This window comes from Sparus aurata, chromosome 21 (genome assembly GCF_900880675.1).
Source record: "Sparus aurata chromosome 21, fSpaAur1.1, whole genome shotgun sequence".
Classification (NCBI taxonomy): domain Eukaryota; kingdom Metazoa; phylum Chordata; class Actinopteri; order Spariformes; family Sparidae; genus Sparus; species Sparus aurata.
The window spans coordinates 20,224,398-20,231,165 of record NC_044207.1 but is presented as its reverse complement, the minus strand read 5'-3'; positions in this window follow the sequence as shown (position 1 = coordinate 20,231,165).

Here is a 6,768-nt window from a genome sequence, read left to right as displayed (position 1 = left end):
CGGTGTCATTTACACTTGAGACGCTGGGGAGTCGTCCCCACCACTTTAAAAAATGGCTGATAGCTTCACGATTCATTTTCAAACGTACACTGTGTAAGATTCATAGGTACAGTTTTAGTTACATAGTCCTATATTCTTGAACTGATGGACTTCTGGATGCGCATTATGTTTTTTTTTTGTTCTCACGCTAACCACAATTCAAAACACAAGAATGATTTGCTCTGATTTTTATGACTACGAATGTTAACATATGGCTTTAAAGTACATTGAAAACTCATGTTCCTAAGTAAACTGCTTCACTTATATCAAGAGCTCTGTCTCCATTTCAAGGCCCGTAAAAAAAGTAGCACAGTGCACCTCTTAAAGCGTGCTGACACCAAGAAATGTTACATAATAAATAAGATGAAATAAAATTTGATATGCTGTTACGCTATTTTTCCCATACTGTAATCATCTACTCTGACACATAAGTTAGACTGATAAATTGCATATAGTGAAGACCTCTTTTTTCATCTGACCCTTATGTCCCCTCTACTTCAACATGAAGTGATGCCCTAAGCTTACCTTAAGTCGAGATTGTTTCATTGAAAACTTGATTCAAAATTCAAAATATATGTTCTGCCTCCACATTAAAAGAGATCAGCAAGAGAAACAGTCACTTTGGGGTTTCTCCCCTTTGCTACAGCAGCAGATGTGATGGGAAGTGACCTGAAAGTTTCCTGTTCAAATCTCGGAGGTCCACCTTTTGACGGAAGAACAGTGACTGGAGCAAGAAAGCCTTTCTTCTGTGCGATCGGGCGTCATTGTTGAGGTTAAGTGTTTACGGGAATCTGATACGGCCGTTGTTGGATTTTCACAGTTTCACGCAGGATCACCCTCACTTTGCTATGACATTTCATATTGATTTAATGTAAACTGATTATCAAATCCTCCGTCATATTACACAGCGTAGTACCGTGGAAGTGATGTTTTCACCCTCAATGTCAAACACTGTTACGTTGAGTCTCATTAGTGGAGGATATAAACATTTCTGTTTTGGGTTTACAGCGTTCAGACGTACATAGGTGCAGGAGAATCACCCTGCTGGACTGATATTATTTCAACAAGCACTATTCCCTCAGCAGATGAGTGGAGATTTCAGGGAGTTTTCTCTCCCAACAAAGCTTGCGAATATCTTTGGGCCTCATCATACAAGCCCTGAAGCTCGACTAATCCGAGAGAAAAGAACCTTTGTGATCCTGCGCTGCGAATAGGAACTTTACATCCGGGTGGGAAAATAATACGCAATTTCGGAGTGTATCTTTTCTAATACCTAAAACATCAGTGGAAAAGCCCATGATATCCCTGACACGTGTACCTAAATTAGCAGTGCAGGAGCAGCCCCCTCCTGGTGTTAGCTATTCCTCCCCTGGGGTCCTAGCTTCTTTGCTCTGAGAAACTGAGAGGCTTTAATGTACCCCGCTTGCTGGACTCCTCCTTACTTCCTGCCCTGTACCAGGCTCTAATATGAGCTCTAACTTTGCGGTGCGCTGTAATCCGACCATGTTTTGACAGCTGTTACCATGAAGGAAGTGGGTGCAACTAAAGCACATACTGAAAAAAAAGGTAGAAAAAAAAAAAATCAAGCAAGCTTTGCCCCTCCACCTCCTCCCGACTACCTTCCATTCCCGCTCTCATCCCCCTGGTCTGCACGATCATGCCCAAGCAGGGCTGTCGAGCAGACGGAGTGGACAGTGAGATAATTCTTGCAGAAGAACTGCTGAAAGCGATTTGTTACTCCAGCATCACCGCGCTGCACAGGGATGTGTATGTGCTGCCTTGTGGAGGATTTGCTGAAGTGTGTCGATTGTGGTCTTAGCTGTGTTTGGACGTCTAAGTGGAAATGCATAGCCCGAAAATGCAGAGCCGCTAACACAGAGACTAGTGGGGGACAAAAAAAAAAAAGAAGAGACATTTGAACTGGCAGATGATGGAATAATTTGACATTAAGTTATAGTCCGATGAGACAACCTGTTCTCAACAATCGATGTGGAAATAACATGATCTATTGGGGCAATACGTACGGCAAAGTCTACTTTTACATGTAGGTGACACACCAATCCTTCTAAATAATTTCCGTGGGGAGCAGATCCATATAATGTTGTTTCATATTTGTTTTCCAAAGAAAACAAATATGAAACAGTTAATATGAAACCTGGTCAGGTGAAAGTCCTGTGTTTGTTTGACCCATCCTCCATCTTACTTGGGCTTTGTACACACGTAGAATCGACTGGGAAGATTGATACCACTTTCAGATTTGTATGGTAAATATCAAGCTATCAAAAGCAATTGGTTAGCTTAGCTTAGCACAAAGACATGGCAACCAGGGGAAACTGGCGAGCCTGGCAACCACAAAGTGACAATGAGACACAAGAAGTTACTGTGATGGTCATTAAACCAGTAAAAAGACGCAGCATCAAGTATCTTTGTGGGCCGTCCTAGCTTGAGGACATGTATTCTAAATCACCTTTTCCCCCACAGTCCTGTGCTCCTGACATGAATAGTTGTGAATATAAACTTAGATTTTTGTGAAGAAGAAAGTGTCCGTTTTTCCTTCAAAAGTTGATAGAGAGATAGTCTCACTTTAATTCAGTGTTGGAAAAAAAAACAATGAATTTGACACAGTTTTTCGACAAAAATGTAAGTTGAGAGGGTGATTAATCAGAATCCAAGCATTAACTGCTCAAAGACAGAGTCACTGGGTGAAACATATGTGCCGAGCGCTACAAAAACACCTTAGCTCATGCCACAGGTCTGTGAAACTCACAGATTTATGATTTTCTTTTTTTTTCAGAGTGTTGGGAAAAAGCGAGTTCCTCTCTGGAAAGTGTGATAGGGGTCTGAAGGGTATGTGCCTTCCTCGCCTCCTTCCTGCGCCCTGCCCAATAGCTTACCCTGTTTATAACTGTTTTTGATTGTTGTTAAGTACCTGTCAAAGCTCCCGCTCGTCCCTTGTGCCTGGAAAAACATGTGAGCTCACTCAGCATCTCCCAAAACAGGAGCAAATTAAGAAAATGCAGTGCATTAAGGAAAAACACTTAGAGCGCTGTATATATCTGGTGGTGAGAATAAGGATGACTTTGTCTGAATCAGCATGCGGACTGTCAGTCAAGTTGAGTGAAGAGGTTTATAGTGCTGTTAGTGACACAGAGACACTTTTCATTTATATACTCCTCGGGTAACAGCAATATTAACTCAATAATCACTTTGGTTAGGATTACAGGACAGGCTGCTCAAATGATTAAACACCAGGAAGAGCATTCAAGTGTAATAAATCTTGAATATGTCTCACGATACATGCACTGTGAAAACTATCAGCGTTTTTTTCTTTTTTCATTGGAAGCCAACTGCTCCGTACTGGAGGTCTCCCCAGCTTTTTTCCCCATCGACCAGGGAGACAGCTCATTGACCACGTCCGAGGCCTCTGCACAAGATGCGATGGATAATGATGATAACTGGCTCAGGAGGTTTTCAACACTTACTCACAATCATAAAAATGTCAGCTTTGCATGACAAAGCTCATTTTTCAAATACCCCCCTCCCCCTCCTGTTATTATATGCTGCACTCCTGCCCGAGTCCAAATCAAGAATTCAATACAGCCTATAAATTGTACAAAAAGTCGACATTCTCCTTCTGGAAAAACAGAATAATAAACAAACAAATTATTCTATAAATAATAATGGAGCATGTGTTTCTTCCATTGACAAACATACTCGGAGAAGGGGGGAAAGCCCCCGAGACCCCATAGCGGGGTTTCTAGAGGGATGGGATAAACATAGATCTGTGTAGACGCCTGACTTTTTTGGCAAGCCTGCCGCACTTGCGATCGCACCAGGAGAATTGGAGCGCTCGCCAGGAGAGGTGCAGGGTTAGAAACATTTTATTCTTAAGGAAATTCCTCCTATTACTCCATTATTCATCAGAATCTCTGAGGAGACGGATGCTCTAACTGCTCTAGCAGAGACAGTTTGGAGGAAAACAGTTCATCATGGTAGATATCCTAGACAAGAGAGTGTTATGATGTATCACCAGTAGGATGTATGCGATGGACATATACCCCTCAGTCCATCAATTCACCTGGACAGTAAGTACTTTAGAGATCACTGAATGGATATTCAATACCATAACTACACAGCTTAAAATGTCAGAGCAGGACAGCCTTTTACAATTGTGAAAGAGAAATTTGCTTCAACCAGGTCACCACCTGTTTTGTGCATCAGGGATGTATGAAATATTAACTACTGGGACAAATTGTGGGTTTTGTTTTCTCCCGAAATGTTGATGTTATATAAGCACATAAGGGAAAGTTGTACAACTGTGAATGGAGGAGGACCTGGAAGTTTCTATCAGCAGCTGCGCTGACCTACGACCACTCGTTTGTGTCTGTGTGTGGGGTGACGGTGGGGAAATTAGCTGTAGTTGCAGTGACTGTGTGTGGGAGTGGGGGTTACAATGGCAGGCTGATGAAAGCGAGGGGGTTCACAGAGATGGGCTATGAAGCTGCTGTCCAGCTCATGCTTCAATTGTGCAGTAAAGATTCCCCAGCTGTCCTCAGGATTAGCCCGTGTGCTTATGTGATTAGGATACATGGCACCGCGGCTAGACCAGGCGCCTCTGACCCGGAGAATGTCGAATGAGAGGAGATGGGAGGAAAAGGATGGACGGGTGATGCTGCAACAAACCACTGACAAACACGAAGCACCCAATGTGAGACCTGGGTTTGGTCAGGAGAGAAAATAAGCCTGTTGCTCACTGAAGGTAGAATGTTTGTGACATAAGGGAGGTTTGCCTTGCCAAACAGGAGACTATGGCCGTTAATAATAGCAGAAGTAATCCTGTTAATAACATTTCATTCAATTTGCAGTGAGTATCGCTTTTAATGAAAATCCCTTTGCTGGATCACAGAATGCGTCTTGAGTTAATGAAAACAAGTAATTACTTCGACATACTTGATGTTTCCTTCTCCGTTGACAACCTCCACCATCATCAGAAACACGCAGGAAGAACACGACGCCACTTCTTTTTAGGGGTCTGTAATTTCCTGATCATTTTCAAGTGGAGTTTGGAAAGAACGCTGCAATTTGGGACTGGAAAATTACAGAGTAATCCTAGAAAGTGCTCAATTTGTAAACTTCAGATTCATTTATTACAATGAACTGCTAGGGTGATTTTTTAACAGCAGCTGATTTTAAATTTGTCCAAAGGGACGCTTACAATTCAACATATACTGCACAGAGACTTAAGTTCCCAATAACAAATCAGACTTAAGTCAGTTTTTCCCTGCCATTATTACCAAATTACATTTACTCTTTCGAGGAAACGATTAGGAAATTACAGCTAAATGGAATTAATGTCTCCAAGAAGTTTCTCTTTGCACTTTGTAGCCCTGACGTAGCTTGATTTTTGAGAAAAACACATGTGAGCTAAGATATACTAACGCATGTAACCTCTGTATACTACAACCCAGTGGATCCCAAATGGTGTGGTGAGGCACACTGGTGTGCCCTAAGGCACATCCAGGTGTGCCTTCTGAATTTTAAAAAAATCCTCCAGGGAACTAAAAATAAAACTGTACTAAGTGGTGAGACAACACGTGTTGTAGAGCCTGTGTCACATGGATATGAATGCAGCTCCTACCTTGTTTATATTTTTACTATTATCAACCAACTTGCCATTTTCAGCATGTAGGTTGCTAACGTAGAGGTTGTTTTTATCAGCAGGTTTTTGAAAAAAAGAAACGTCGAGCTCCTGATGGACGAGACTTGCAATTTAGCGGACATCTTGGCAACACCCCTGGGCAGCTATTTCGGGCCAATAAGACTGACCCTGATCTAAATAAATGGTGAGAGAGTGGTCACAAGGAAATAAAAATAGAATCACCAACCAAATCTGATAAAAAGATTAGATAAAAAAATGCTTATGAAGTTCAGTTGCTCCAAAATAAGGTTGGTTGGTCCTGTGTGTCAACTGTGCTCCCACGTCAGTGCAACAACACCATTGGTTATTATGTTTCCCCAGTTTTGGCAGACAATTGGCTTCTTGGGGGAGGGGGTGGGATATGTGTCACGCAACCTCCGTACTCTGGTGATTCAGACTTTTCAATTCAAAATGCTTTACGTGGTTTGTCTCTTCTTTTATTACATCTCTGCCTGGTAACATTCAGATAAACAGAAGAGAAGGAAAATGCCACCTGAAATAGTCTAACAGTCCAAATCCGGTGAGTCACTATTAGGTGCTCTGTAACCCCTTAAAGCAGAATTGTCAAATGCTGCTACACATTTATTAAAGCAAGCAGTCCTGGTGTGGCATGATCTATGCCGATCATAAAAATGCCTAAACTAAATAAAGGCTCATACATGTGCTAAGTGTCACGAATGGTAGCTGCTGGAACACATTTGCAACTGGGCAGCATGGGAAAGCTTTAAAATATGGGAAACATTGATGCTAACACAGGAAGAGGCAGAACTTTTCCTCCTGCATCCTCCTCGCTAGAATGTGTTCATGTTGGCTTGGGAGAACTCAGGATGACTGACATGTGGAATGACAAACAGTGTGACAACATGGTGTGTGTGAGCGGCCCTCCGGCCCTCGGCCCTGCACAGCTGCACATTGCCTGCTTGACTGTACCAGACGCTATGGCACGGGTTCAACAGTAACGCTGACCTCATGGGTCACAACCAGCGCTGCCTGCTAACGGGAGGCAGCGAAAACCAGCGCTATTGCCCATA